The sequence below is a fragment of the Euprymna scolopes genome, chromosome 26, assembly GCF_053919585.1.
Source record: "Euprymna scolopes isolate OS-2025 chromosome 26, ASM5391958v1, whole genome shotgun sequence".
NCBI classification, from domain to species: Eukaryota; Metazoa; Mollusca; class Cephalopoda; order Sepiida; family Sepiolidae; genus Euprymna; species Euprymna scolopes.
Genome location: NC_136507.1, coordinates 101,799,351 through 101,800,533, shown reverse-complemented (window position 1 = coordinate 101,800,533; position 1,183 = coordinate 101,799,351). Strand labels below are relative to the sequence as shown.

The following is a 1,183-nucleotide window of genomic DNA, read 5'->3' as shown; positions in this document are numbered from 1 at the left end:
AAAACGGGCGTGTAAGAATAAGATAAGTATTGTAAATCTAATATAGAAACGCATACATATCTGTCTGTATGTCTGTCTCCATATTTTCAAGCTCTATCTCTACCAAATTCCAAAACCCTTCCAGAGTGGCATTGGGGCTTTTGTAAGTGATGACCCACAAGTAAAAAAAAAAAAAAAAAAAAAAAATTAAAAAAGAAAAAATAAATAAAAAAATAAAAGTCGCAGAGCAGTGCTGGGGGCCCTCAAATGATAGAATTTTTTATGGATCGTTCTTTTATTGGTCTTTAGCCGGTTAAAATAATTTTAAGTTTTTAAACCTATCATTTTGTATATTCATCTTAGTTTATTTTTATTTTTAGCATACGGCATAATCGCGTTTGACACACCTGTTCCCGTCAGATCACCGAAGTTAAGCAACGATGAACCTGGCTAGTATTAAATGGGTGACCATGTTGGACTTCCAGGTGCTGTATGTGCTCTCCGCTTATTTCGGCATTGTTTCCAGTCGTCCTGGGCTTCTTCTTGCCACTGGACTCAAACAGTGCCAGTTCAGGAGAGGTGTGGTTGGGTATTGCGCAACCCTTGCCTCATAATTACATACGCGGCTGCCTCTGTAGAGGGTACCTTTGTCTTTCGAGACTGAACGGAGGCATCGATTTTTAGTCAGTTCATATGCTTGTCACGTTGGTACAGTGGTAACGTTACAAGCTTTGAGTGCTACGGTTTTGCTTTCGGTTTCGATTCTAGTTGATGGCACCCAAATACTTTTTTTGGTTTACTTTTGAAATTGCCACTATATAATAAAATATACGAAATCTAGAAAAAGTTAAATATCATATTTAAGCGTATTTTACGACCGGGCAAAGCTGACCACCCCCTGCCAGTTTGCAAGTAAGGATAAAAATGGGGTACAATGGAATTTTCTCCAAAAGATTCAAGGACAGCTACGTGTCCTGGCTATTTTTTTTCAAGGTAGTCACCACTTATCAAGGCCCGAAAGCCACTCGGGGATAAGGGTTATTGCGTGTACAGTAGTTAGTATTGGAGATTTGATAAAGTGTCTTACTTAAGGGGTCGGTTCATCAGGAATTTATTTATGTTGGACTTGAAGACATCCAGGTTGTAGTCAGATAGGAAACAGGCAAACGGAACAGAGTTCCACAGGCGTGCACTTCTAAGAAAG

At 39.1% G+C, this 1,183-nt stretch overlaps 1 pseudogene; it reads left to right on the top strand.

Annotated features, from left to right (window-relative positions):
• Positions 1-358: 358 nt before the first annotated feature.
• On the top strand, positions 359-476 carry LOC145248370 (5S ribosomal RNA; annotated as a pseudogene).
• Positions 477-1,183: the final 707 nt, after the last annotated feature.